A 13944-nucleotide genomic window follows, 5' to 3' on the forward strand; every position below is an offset into this window, starting at 1 on the left:
TAACAGTCAATTTTAGTCTACTTTCTCAGAATGTGATTAGCACCAAGAGTCACTTCAGTATACAGCTATCTTCTTTCATGACAGTTCAGTTCTCTTCCCTCATTTCCAGATTTGTACTTTTAATTGCATTTGCTATCCTTTTCACTCTTGCTAATGTTTGTACTTGTCCCTGGAAAAGTGAACTCCAGATTTTTGTAAGCAATTTTCCTGATCAATTTTGACATTCTTAATTTACATTGTCCAATTTTCAATATTCATACATCTTTTATATTATCTTATAACAGAGGCTGCTGTCATCATCCTCACCCTGCTGAGAAATCTGTAGCTCATTACTTTAGTTAATCCTGCCTAATAGTTGCTTCTTAACTCGAGGCTTAATTTGTTTTAGTTTGTCCATGTAGAATATGAAATTGAGTTACTTAACTCACAAATTATCTTGTACATATTAGTTGCCCACTTTCCTCTCTATTCTTGTGGAATTTATTTCCATCTTCTAGAGCTGTAGCATGCTTCTGAAATCCCAAGACCATAGTTTCCCCACAAAGTGGAGTGTCTCAGAAACTATGTTATAGACTTTATGTATATGTACCTTTCTCCAAGTTACCTTCTAATCCTCTTGCTTGAACCTTATCTTTTGAGACTTTACATTTTAATTGTATCCACAATTTAAAGTCAGTTTTAATTCTCTACTATCCAGATCTTCCATTCTTTCCACATTTTCACTTTTCCCACGGATTCTCATTTCCTCACCTATTCACTGTTCCTTTGTCTCCTCAATGTCTCCGACTGTTATTTAGATGATCTATTTATATTTCCAGCATTTTCAGGTTGTGCTTCCGATTTCCTGTATTTGCATAGTTTCGCTTTACAATTTCTAATTTGTTCTACAATTCTACCAGCTCACAAAATGTGCTTAGTCCTAGCGAATTGCAAAACTAGGACTGTAGACAGGTGCTTTAATCTAAATCGGAGTGGGGAGGGCTCAGTTATAGGGGAAATTAGAAAACCCGAACTAAAGGAGGAGGTTAGAGTGCAGAACTCAGGAGAGGTTATTAAAATCTCCAGCACAAACATAGATAGGACAGAGTGTATGGAAAGATTTAGCAAACAAACTTCAAGCACACTGGACAAACAAATGACAATGAGAAGAGGGATGATTAATACAGGACTGAAGGTATTATATCTGAATGCAGTATAAGGAACAAGGTAAAAACACTTTTGGACAGATCAAAATTAGCAGGCATGATGTGGTGAGCATCATGGAGACATGGCTGCAAGGGGATTAGGATTTGGATTTGAATATTCAAGGATAGACATCCTATCGAAAAGTTAGACACGTGGGCAGATGGGGGCGTCGGTGGCCTTCTTGCTTAGAAATGACATTAAATCAACAGTAAGAAACAAATTAGAGTCAGATGACATAGTGTCTGTGTGGTTAGAATTGAGGAACCGCAAAGGTTAAAAACAACATTGTTGGGGTTACGCACAGGCTCCAAATAGTAGTCAGGAGCTGTGGTGCAAGATACACCAGGGGATAGAAAAGATGTATAGGAAAGGCAAAGTTACAGTGATCATGGAGGATTGCATTCTGCAAGTGGGCTGGGAAAATCAGTTGGTCACAAGATAAGGAATTTGTAGAACGTTAACAAGATGGCTTTTTGGAGCAGCTTGTGGTGGAACCCACAATACTGGATTTAGTGTTGTGCAGTGAGCCAGACTTGGTAAGGGAGCTTAAGGTGAGAACCCATAGGAGGCAATGACCATAATATGTTTGACTTTACTCTGCAATTTGAAAGGGAGAAGATAAAATCAGAGATAATGGTATTACAGCTGAATAAAGGCAACTACAGAGGCATGAGGGAGAAGCTGGGCAGAATTGCCTGGAAGAGGATCCAAGCAGGAAAGACAGTGGAGCAGCAATGGCAGGGGTTTCTGGGAGTAACTCAGGAGACACAGCAGAGATTCATCCCGAGGAAAAAGAAGCATGGTACAGGGAGGATGAGGCAACTATGACTGACTAGGGAAGTCCTCAGGGATAGCATAAAAGCAAAAGAGAACAAATAATGTGGCAAAGGGCAGTGAGAAACCAGAGGATGGGGAAAATTACAATGGCCAACATAGGGCAACTAAAAAAGAAATAAGGAGGGAAGAGATTAAGTATGAGGGTAAGCTAGCCAGTAATATAAAGGGCGATTGTAAGAATTTCTTCAGATACATACAGGGCAAAAGAGAGGCAGAAGTGGGCATTGGGTTGCTGGAAATGGCGCTGGATAGATAGTAAAGGGGAACAACTTGTATTATCAAATAATAAATAATTGCTTTGCGTAATATCCCAAAATTCAAGAGATGAGAGTGATGATTACCATCACCAAGGAGAAAGTGCGAGAAAAACTGATTGGCCTGAAGATGGATAAATCTTGTTGGGCCGAAGGGCCTGTTTCCACACTGTAGGGAATCTAAGCTAGGGAGTCTAATCTAAAAAAAAATCACCTGGACAGATGGGTTTAGGATGTTAAGGGTTTAGATGGAGAGGAATTTGTTAAATATGTAGAAGAAAATTTCTGATTCAGTATGTCGATATACCTACTAGAGGATGGCAAAACCTGACCCTGTAGAAACAAGGCAGGAGCAGGTCACTGAGGTGTCAATGGGTGAGCACTTTGGGGCCAGCGACTATTATTCTTCTGGTTTTAAAATAGTGATGGAAAAAGATAGACCAGGTCTAAAAGTTGAAGTTCTAAATTGGAGGAAGGCTAATTTTGACAGTGTAAGGCAAGAAGTTTCAAAAGCTGATGGGGGCAGATGTTCATCGGTAAAGGAACGGCTGGAAAATGGGAAGCCTTCAAAAATTAGATAGCAAGAATCCAGAAACAGTATACTCCTGTTTGGGTGAAAGGAGAGGTTGTTGGTGTAGGGAATGTTGGATGACAAGAGAAATTGAGGTTTTGGTTAAGAAAAGGAAGGAAGCATATGTCAGGGATACACAGGAGATATCGAGTGAATCCTTAGAAGCATATAAAGGCAGTAGGAGTATAGTTAAGAGTGAAATCTGGAGGGCAAAATGGTGGCATGAGATAGGGTTAAGGAAAATCCAAAGGGATTTTAAAAATATGTTAAGGACAAAATGGTAACTAGGGAGAGAATAGGGCCCCTCAAAGATCAGCAAGGCAGCTTATGTGTGGAGCTGCAGGAGATGGGGGAGATACCAAACAAGTATTTTGCATCAGTGTTTTACTGTGGAGAAGAATATGGAAGATGTAGAGTGTGAGGAAATCGACATCTTGAAAAATGTCCATGTTACAGAGGAGGAGGTGTGGAATGTCTAGGGGGGAGTTAGGGGGAGTTGAAGTGTTGGGCTACGGGGTGGTTGGGTTGGTTGGTCCGGGTGTCTCAGAGGTGTTCTCTGAAATGTTCCTCCCCCTCCCATTCCCCCAAGGACATGCAGGTCCTTGGACTCCTCCATCGCCAGACCATGGCAACACGACGTCTGGAGGAAGAGCACCTCATCTTCCGCCTGGGAACCCTCCAACCACAAGGAATGAACTCAGATTTCTCCAGTTTCCTCATTTCCCCTCCCCCCCACCTTGTCTCAGTCAAATCCCTCAAACTCAGCACCGCCTTCCTAAACTGCAATCTTCTTCCTGACCTCTCCACCCCCACCCCACTCCGGCCTATCACCCTCACCTTGACCTCCCTCCACCTATCGCATTCCCAACGCCCCTCCCCCAAGTCCCTCCTCCCTACCTTTTATCTTAGCCTGCTGGACACACTTTCCTCATTCCTGAAGAAGGGCTTATGCCCGAAACGTCGATTCTCTTGCTCCTTGGATGCTGCCTGACCTGCTGCGCTTTTCCAGCAACACATTTTCAACTCTGATCTCCAGCATCTGCAGTCCTCATTTTCTACTCACAGATAATGCCCAAGGCTGGAATTGAACCTGGGACCCTGGTGCTGTGAGGCAGCAGTGCTAATCACTGAGTCCCCATGCCACCTTTGACAAGGTGCCACATAGGATCTTACTGAGTAAGATAAAGGTCCATGGTGTTAGAAGCAAGGTGCTAGCATGGATAGCATGGTGCTAGCAGGTGATAGCATTGGCTATCTATCAGAAAGCAGAGAGTGGGGATAAAGGGTCTTTTGCAGGATGGCAGCAAAGTGGTGTTCCTCAAGGCTCAGTATTGAGACCACAACTTTTCACATTATACGTGAACAATCTAGATGAAGGGACTGAGGATATTCTGGCTACATTTGCAGATGATGCAAAGGTAGGTAGAGGGACAAGTAGCATTGAGGAGGTCCAGATACTGCCGAAGGATTTGGACAGGTTAGGAGAGTGGGCAAAAAGACGGCAGATGGAGTACAATGTGGGAAGGTGTGAGGTCATGCACTTTGGTAGGAAATATAGGGCATGGACTATTTTCTAAATGAGGAGAAAATTCAGATGTCTGAAGTGCAAAAAAACTTGGGAGTTCTCGTCCAGCATTCTCACAAAGAAAACTTGCAGTTTTCATAGAATCCTACAGTGTGGAAATCCTTCAGCCCAACAAGTCACACCAACCCTCCAAAGAGTAACCCACCCAGACTCATCCTCCTACCCTATATTTACCCCTGAATAATACATCTGACCTACACATCCCTGAACACTGTGGGCAATTTAGCATGGCCAATTCACCTAACCTGCACATCTTTGGACTGTGGGAGAAATCAGAGCACCTGGAGGAAACCCACGCAGACACGGGGAGAATGTGCAAACTCCATGCAGACAGTCACCCAAGGCTGGAAGCGAACCCCCCCCCAGCACTGTGAGGCAGCAGTGCTAACCACTGAGCCACCGTGCAGTAGTTGGTAAGGTAAATGCAATTATGGGTTTATTTTGAGAGGGATTGAATATAAATGGAAGGATGTACTTCTGAGGTTGTGTAAGTCTCTGGTCAGATCACATTTGGAGATTTGTGTGCAGTTTTGGGCTTCATATCTTGAGTGGGATATACTGGCCCTGTTGTGTGTTCAGAGGAGGTTCACGCGAATGGTCCCAGGAATGAAAATCTTGACATATGAAGAATGTTTGAAGACTCTGGGTTTATAATCAGTGGAGTTAAGAAAGATGGGGGGGTGGGTGTTCTAATTGAAACATACGCAATACTAAATGGCCTAGACAGAGTAGATGCTGGGAAGACGTTTCAATTGGTAGGAGAGACTAGCACCCGAGGATAGAGTAAAGGTAAGTCTGTTTAGAACAGAGATAAGAAGAAACATCTTAGCGAGCAAATGGTGAATCTATGGAATTCATTGCCATAGGCTGTGGAGGCCAGGTCATTGAGTATATTTAAGACTGAGGTAGAGAAGTCCTAGAGTATCAAGGGGTTCAAGGGTTATGGGGAGAAAGCAGGAGAAAGGCATTGAGAAACTTATCCACTATGATTGAATGGTGGAGCACACTCGATGGGCTGAATAGCCTAATTTCTGCTCCTATATCTTATTATCTTATGGACTGTCTTTTCTTTGTTAATCATTTTAATTATACTAAGTTGATTGTTAATTAATTGCTAACATCCCCAGTTCAATCTTGTTTGGGTGCAGTTTATGTTTGCTGTACCAATTTGGTTTATCCCAGAACACTTGCAGTTATTTGTGGACTGACGCCTGGTGGTTGGTTTCTCATTTACTTATATAATTCAATCTGTGAAATCTCTTGTTTCAGAGTCTAGTCATTCTGCATCTTCAGCAACAATGTTGCTGCCATTTGTGATTGGCAGCTTTGTCTCACATCACAGTTTGTTTACTTTAAGCCACCCTGTCAATCTGCTGGCTGTGCAGAACTGTACTGTGAAAGATGCATTTGATGTATAAGACATTATTATTTTGAACATATCATTTTGGTAAGTTAAGCTGAATATCAGTTTAAAATCAATGAATTTAATGAACAGTTGTATTCTCCACACTAAGTTGTTGCAAGACAGTTGATCGGTTGCAAATAGAATGGTATAACCATTGGTCTTTGACCATTTCTCCAAAATGCCTTCCACCTTGTCCAGTAATGAGCAAGCTAAATATTTGTTTGTCTGATCAAGCTTTCTTCCACTAAATTATCCACTAAGTTGTATTCCTTTCCACAAGTTGGACCTTTCCCCTCCCAGAGTGGGTCGGGTAGTTGAAGTGGTCGGCCACAGGTTGGGACCCTGCAACCCCATGGCATCAATGTCGATTTCACCAGTTTCCTCATCTCTCTTCCCCTCACCTTATCCCAGATCCAACCTTCCAACTTGGCACTGCCCTCTTGAACTGTCCTATCTGTCCATCTTTCTTCCCACCGACCCACTCCACCCTCCACTCCGATCTATCATCGTCATTCCCTACCTTCATCTACATATCACCTTCCAAACTACCATTCCTGCAGCCCCATGCCCCTCCCATTTATCTCTCAACCCCCTTGATTCCCCCCCCACCCATACATTCCTGATAAAGGGCTTACACCCAAACATTGACTCACCTACTCCTCGAATGCTGCTTGACCTAGCGCAAAAGGCGCCACACTTTTTGACTCTGATCTCCAGCACCTGCTGTCCTCACTTTGTCCTAATCAATCTCCTAATTAAGATAATCTCCGAGGCAGCTACTTGCTGATGCTATGAAATGCATTTGTTTAGCAACAAAATGAGACCAGTATCTATGACACATGGTCAGTGGCTTATCATTTCAACTAGTAATTAATGCTCTTTTTCTATTCTTTGCACGATGCTGAAGCTTAACCTCAATTCTGAAAGCCACAAAAATAGGACAAAACCAGAAAGTGAATACAGCTAACTTGAGTCATTACTTGCCAACATTAATCAATGTTTTTGACAAAAAAACACCTTTTAAAATCTCTTTTGAAGTTCATTTGGAGGTCAGTCCTTCAGAGAAATGCTTCATGCTTTATGAATTTAGTTTATGGCAATGAGTCTGGAGATTCTCTTCGTTGCACTTATGCGTACTAAGTATGAGTAATGAGACCCCAGAAGTGACTATCTTGTTAAAACCAATAAGTTTGACTGCTGCCAGAAGTATGAACACTTTGCTTAAAAGCTACCAATTCCCAATACAGAAACGAAGACTGTTCACAGTACACCATGGGTGGTCTCCTCAAAGCCCTATATAATTGTGAACTTTCTTAATCTCATACTCCAAACTCCTTGTTGTAAACGCCAACATGTTATTGCCCTCCAAATTTCATTTTATGCCTGCATACTAACTTTGTGTTCCTTGTTAAAGTGATTCCCAAGTTAAAACTGATGTTGGAGGAGAAAGATGTGGTTGACTGTGCTAAGCTTCAGAATGGACAAGGAGGACCAATCTACTACAATGGCAGATAATGCGTTAGTTAGGGCCATTTTGGTTACTGACAGATTTTTGAAATTTGATTGAAGAAATAAAAACATTGAGTTGCTGGAAAAATGGGCAGAAATCTGGGATGCGGCAGTCTTCTAGCAATTTCTTATATGGAAGACAATCAAAAATATAGAAGCAGAAGCCTGCTGTACCATTCATGGCTAATCTTGGACCTCAACTTCACTGATCACCGTAGCCTTTTTTCTCCGGTTCCAAACATCTAGTGAATTCAGTTTTGAATATACTCGACAACTGAGCATGCACAACTTCTGTAGTGAATTGCAAAGGTTCATAATCTTCTTTAGGAGAAGCAGCCTTTCAGCATTTACCTTGTGAAGTCCACTCAGATTTTCATAGGCTTCAATGGCTCAATTTTATCCTTCTGAACAACAGATATCAGCATATTCAACTTCATTTATGCATGCACTTTCATCACAACATTAATCTAATGAATCTTTGTTGAATGCCCTTCTTGCCGGGTATTTGCTTTCTTCAATGTGAAACCCCAAAGTATTAAAGTACTCCAGATGTGGTGTCCTCAAGGCCCAGTACAATTACAGTAAGACTCACTTAATCCATATATCCCTTACACTCTCTATATCACGCACAGTTTCAAGATTGCTTGCTGAACCTGCATGATATCTTTCTTGGCTTGAATACAGAGACAACCAATTCCCTCTGAACACTAACATCCAATAGTTTGTGTCACAATTGAAAACATGATGAACTGGATTTTTCAAGAAGTGGCAACCTCAGACAATTCTGATAATTTCCCTCACAAATGTGATGCTATGCTTCCATTCTAGCAGTTCTTTCATAGTGCGAACTGTCAGAAGAAGGCAACCCTCATCCCCTTTTTATAGCAGTCAGCTGCCATATTCTGAAACATAAAGGTTCTGACAGCTACTTTAATAAGTGCAAATACTAAGTATATAAACTGTGTGCAAGGGTATATGCAGGAGAAGGGAGTAAAAATTTGAGGTAATGGATTTAGTGAGAAAAAATAAAATATTTGTTTCACATCCCTGTCATTTCCTTCATCCTTACGCAGCCTGTAAAGAAACCACATTTACTTTGACTTTTATCTTTCTTATATCTAAGTCATTCCAATTTATTGTAGTTTTTTTTGCTTGTGAGCACTTATATTCTATCTTATAGCACTTTATAAATTTTCCTTTTTAAAGAATTAATAATTTCGCCTTGGAATTAGGACTTCACCTAGTTTTTAATTATGCATTTCAGCAAAAGCCAGTTCGTTATTTTCCAGTGATATTCCAGAAATATTGTACTTCTGTTTCAACCAGATTGTGTCAGAAAGTATAGAACTAAAAACTCAGATAAGGACAGAGGTTCTAGGTATGCATTGCTCTCTGCAGATAGAATTTCTTATTTCTTGTGCAACATGGTGGATTGAAAGACTGAGAGTAATTGCATCTCTGAAAGGAAACTCCACGTTTTAAAATCTCAGCATGACGCTTTCCAGTAAGATGAGCGTGTTGTGTTACAAAATCTGCCAAAGAAGCAAAATGCCAGTTGAGTTAGATAAGCTGAAAATTCACTACGCCTTTTTTATATGATTGATTTGGATAAAAACAAGACCAGTCTCAGGTGTTCAATCTGAACCGTTAATAAAGACTTGATATGTAGTCACTGGCTTCTACATTTTCTGTTGATGAGTATAAAAATCAAGACTGATTGCAGATATGCTCCCTGAACCATGGAGCAAATAACTTTTGGCAAACAAAACAGTTGGCAGCAGGAAGAAAAACGATTTCTGTAACATTGAGACAATGAACTTTACAGTTAGTCATGTGTGCAGTGTGGCTTTCTAAATGATAGGAGCATAGAGTATAAAAATAAAGAGATGATGTTAAACTTGCACAAGACATTTGTTAGACCTCAGCTGGATTATTGTGTACTGTTATGTCCGTCACTTATGAGAACGATGTGAATGCATTGGAGAGAGTGCAGAAGCAATTTACAAGAATGGCTTAAGGGATGAAAAGCTTCACCTATGATGATAGATTGAAGATGCTGGCATTGTTCTCCTTGGAGGGAAGAAGGTTAAGAGGAGATCTGATAGATGTTGTCAAAACCATGATGGTACTGGATAGAGTAAATAGGGATGAAGAACCAGAGTGCACAGACTTAGTGATTTGCAAATGCAATATGAGGAAAAATGTTTTCAAATAGCAAGCAGTTAGGGTATGGAAAGCAATTCCTAAAAGTGTGGTGAAGATCAGCTGTGGGATTCAAGAGGATATTGGATGATCTTTGGATAGAAATAATGAACAATGGTACGGAGAAAAGCAAGAGATTGACGATAGGTAATGATGTTTATCTGAAGAGCCACCACAAACAGAATTGACAAAATTGCTGCCTTCTGTGCCATAAGACCTCTGTAATTCAGAGCATTGCAGGAGAGGCATAGAATCATTACAACACACAAGAGGCCACTTAGCCCATTGTATTCATGTCAGTTTTCTGTACAGCAATCAATCCCATTCTCCTGCCGTATCCCTATTGTCATGCAATTGATTCCCATTATTGAACATGACAGTGCAGTACAGGCCCTTCAGCCCGCGATGTTTTACCAACCTGCGAAACCAATTGGAAGCCCATCTAACCTATACTATTCCATTTTCATCCATACAGTTATCCGGTGACCATTTAAATGCCCTTAAAGTTGGCAAATCTACTACTGTTGCAGGCAGGGCGTTCCATGCCCCTACTACTCTGAGTAAAGAAACTACCTCTGACATCTGTCCTATATCTATCACCTCTCAATTTAAAGCTATGTCCTCTTGTGCTCGCCATCACCATACAGTTTCCACCCTACCTAACCCTTTGATTATCTTACATGTCTCAATTAAGTCACCTCTCAACCTTCTTCTCTCTAACAAAAACAGCCTCAAGTCCCTCAGCCTTTCCTCATAAGACCTTCCCTCCATACCAGGCAACCTTCTAGTAAATCTCCGCTGAACCCTTTCCAACGCTTCCGCATCCTTCCTATAACATTGTGACCAGAACTGTAAGCAATACTCCAGGTGTGGCCGCACCGGAGTTGTGTACAACTGCAACATGATCTCATGCTCCGAAACTCAATCCCTTTACCAATTAAATCTAATACACAGTAGCTTCATAACAACCCTATCAACCTGGGTGGCAACTTTCAGGAATCTTTGTTCATGGACACCAAGATCTCTCTGCTCATCTACACTACCAAGAATCTTACCATTAGCCCAGTGCTCTTTATTCCTGTTGCTCCTTCCAAAGTGAATGAACTCACGCTTTTCTGCATTAAACTCCATTTGCTACCTCTCAGCTCAGCTCTGCAGATTATCTATATCCCTCTGTAACTTGCAACGTCCTATGGCACAGTCCACAACTCCATCCACCTTAGTACCATCCACAAATTTACGAACCCATCCTTCTACACCCTCATCCATGTGATTTATGAAAATGACAAACAACACTGGCCCCAAAACAGATCCTTGCGGTACACCAGTAGTAACTATACTGCAGGATGAACATTTCCCATCAAACACCACCCTCTGTCTTCCTTCAATTAGCCAATTTCTGATCCAAATCATAAAACCATTCTCAATCCCATGCCTCTGTATTTTGTGCAATAGCATACTGTGAGGAACTTATCCCACACCTTACTGAAATCCATATACACCACATCAACGGTTTACCCTCATCCACCTGTTTAGTCACCTTCTCAAAGAACTCAATAAGGTTTGTGAGGCACGACCTACCCTTCACAAAACCACGTTGACTATCCCTAATCAAATTATTCCTTTCGAGATTATTATAATTCCTATCTCTTACAATCTTTTCCAACACTTTACCCACAACTGAAGTAAGGCACACTGGTCTATAATTACCAGGGTTGTCTCTACTTCCCTTCTTGAACAAGGGTACAACATTTGCTATCCTCCAGTCTTCTGGCATTATTCCTGTAGACAATGACTACGCAAAGTTCAAAACCAAAGGGTCTGCAATCCTTTCCCTGGCTTCCCAGAGAATCTGGGAGTATAGGAGAAAGTGAGGACTGCAGATGCTGAAGATCAGAGTCGAGAATGGTGGGTGCTAGTAAAGCACAGCAGGTCAGGCAGTATCTGAGGAGCAGGAGAATCAACGTTTTGGGCAAGAGCCGTTAGTCAGGAATGCTTAGGAGTATGCCTTCTAAATTTTCTGCAGTTCTGCATTCTATCCAGTGTCTTCCAGTGTGACGCAAACAACTGGACATTATTCTCCAACTAAGGTGAAGCCATTGTTGAAGTTTAATATGACCTTCTTGCAGTTGCACATTATATCATTTAAATAGCAGGTCTCTCAAAATGTCCTGTTACTTTCAGTGACTTAGATACATATATATCCAAGCCCCATTTGTCCCTGAACTCCCTTGAAAATTGAAGTATATGTTCATTTTTCTTCCCAAAATGTCTCTTCTGTGCATAAAATTTTATCTGTGCTTGCTCATTCATTCCACCAATCTGGCCACATTCACAATGCCTCAGAGTTCATATCTTCATGCCTTGGTGCCAGCAAGGGCATGAACAAGAGAGATTTTTGTTAGGAGAAAACTCTGAAACCAAACCATAAAAAGTCTTTTATGGAATTTTGGGAAAATGAGATTTTTTTAAAAACAATTTGTTTGAACATGTTATGAGCCATATGGCACAGGTAAATCTAACCCTGAGGTGGGGACATGACCACTGTGCCACAAGATCGTCATCTAATGGGACTATTCTTCCTGTTAAATTAGTTTCAATCAATATAATTGGCACTTCTTATTGCTTGGAATTACTGTTGAGGATTTCAACAATGATCTGCCCAGTTCTCATATAGCTGGACTCCAAAGCACATGGTTGACCTTTATATGCAACTAAAGATCAAAGTGGTAGAACTTTATTAGTTACTGTAGTGTAAGGATATTTATTGAGTTATTTTATTAAGCCAGTCTGTTTAAGAGGTTTTTACAGAGTTATTTTCTTATAGAACATAGAACATAGAACATTACAGCGCAGTACAGGCCCTTCGGCCCTCGATGTTGCGCCGATCAAAGCACACCTAACCTACACTAAGCCACTATCCTGCATATACCTATCCAATGCCCGCTTAAATACCCATAAAGAGGGAGAGTCCACCACTGCTACTGGCAGGGCATTCCATGAACTTACGACTCGCTGAGTGAAGAACCTACCCCTAACATCTGTCCTATATCTACCCCCCCTTAATTTAAAGCTATGCCCCCTTGTAATAGCTGACTCCATACGTGGAAAAAGGTTCTCACTGTCAACCCTATCTAACCCCCTAATCATCTTGTACACCTCTATCAAGTCACCCCTAAACCTTCTTTTCTCCAATGAAAACAACCCCAAGTGCCTCAGCCTTTCCTCATAGGATCTTCCTACCATACCAGGCAACATCCTGGTAAACTTCCTCTGCACCCGTTCCAGTGCCTCCACATCCTTCCTATAGTATGGCGACCAAAACTGCACACAATATTCCAGATGCGGCCGCACCAGAGTCTTATACAACTGCAGCATGACCTCAGGACTCCGGAACTCAATTCCTCTACCAATAAGGGCCAGTACGCCATATGCCTTCTTCACTGCACTATTTACCTGGGTGGCAACTTTCAGAGATCTGTGTACATGGACACCAAGATCCCTCTGCTCTTCCACACTACCAAGTATCCGACCATTAGCCCAGTACCCCATCTTTTTATTACTCTTACCAAAGTGAATCACCTCACACTTAGCTACATTGAACTCCATTTGCCACCTTTCTGCCCAGCTCTGCAGCTTCTCTATATCCCGCTGTAACCTGACACATCCTTCCTCACTGTCTACAACTCCTGGCATTCAGTTCATGTGGGTTAGCAACTTATCTTTCAATGACTAATTTCCCAAATAATCAGAATGGAACATCTTGCAGCTCATTCTGGTGCAACTGGCTAATACACAAATATAAATCATGATATGTGTTTCCTAGTTAACTAACACCTCAATGTAAATACAAAGTTACTTCCTTGTTTTCAAATACAGTCATTGCCTCACTCCTTTTGTTCTGCAACCTTGAGCATCCCTGATCTTAATTAATCTGCCAATAGTGGTCATGTTTTCAGCTGCCTTGATCCTAAACTGAGGAAAGCTCTGTGTAAACATCTTGGCCTCTCCACCACCTTTGAGATACATTTTTAGCCTTACTTTTTGTTTAAGTGTTTTTGATCATCTATCCTAACATATTTATGACTGGGTGAGTGTGATTTCTATTTAATAATGCCTCTGCAAAACATTTTGGGATATTTAATTGTGTTTTTCCTCTGGTGTCTTCCTTAGTTTCCTTCCTCTTTAAAGCATTTCATTATCAGGCCTAAAGTTCCCTATGTGGCTTTTTGGCAGGTTTGTTTCCTGTAAGACACTTTGTTTTGTTACATTAGAAGTACTATATAAGCACTAGTTCTCGTTGAGGTAGAGCAAAAGACCAAGAGTGTAAAATACCTCATACTTGGTATTTCAATTACACGACATGTAAAGAATCTGACAGGCACAGACTGACTTT

The 13944-nt window shown here is 41.2% G+C and overlaps 1 protein-coding gene across 15 annotated transcripts in view; it reads left to right on the top strand.

The window, feature by feature from the left end:
- Window positions 1-13944, top strand: part of LOC140465920 (protein TANC2-like) — a 1065959-nt gene that overhangs the window by 877991 nt on the left and 174024 nt on the right. The gene's annotated exons all lie outside the window — the stretch shown is intronic.

The sequence above is a fragment of the Chiloscyllium punctatum genome, chromosome 42 (assembly GCF_047496795.1).
Source record: "Chiloscyllium punctatum isolate Juve2018m chromosome 42, sChiPun1.3, whole genome shotgun sequence".
NCBI lineage: Eukaryota > Metazoa > Chordata > Chondrichthyes > Orectolobiformes > Hemiscylliidae > Chiloscyllium > Chiloscyllium punctatum.